Below are 331 nucleotides of genomic sequence, written 5' to 3'. Positions count from 1 at the left end.
GGTCTCGAACTCGTGGGCTCAGGCAATCCACTCACCTCAGCCTCCCAAAGGCGCTGGGATTACAGGCTGAGCCACCGAGCCCGGCTCCAAGGTACTATTCTTAATCCCATTTTGAAGATATTGATTATTGGTTAAAACAAATATTGATTGGTTAAAACACTTGTTCTGGATCGCACAGTCAGGAATTGCTGGGGCCAGGATTAGCCTACTTCAGAGCCATCTCAGAGCCTGGACCACGCTCTACATCCCTTAAAAAGAGTTCATTGCCGGGCTCGGTGGCTCAGCCTGTAATCCCGTGCCTTTGGGAGGCTGAGATGAGTGGATTGCCTGA

This window comes from Carlito syrichta, unplaced genomic scaffold (genome assembly GCF_000164805.1).
Source record: "Carlito syrichta isolate Samal-C Ts95f unplaced genomic scaffold, Tarsius_syrichta-2.0.1 Scaffold153566, whole genome shotgun sequence".
NCBI lineage: Eukaryota > Metazoa > Chordata > Mammalia > Primates > Tarsiidae > Carlito > Carlito syrichta.
The sequence above is the reverse complement of the archived record's forward strand: the minus strand, read 5'-3'. Positions refer to the sequence as shown.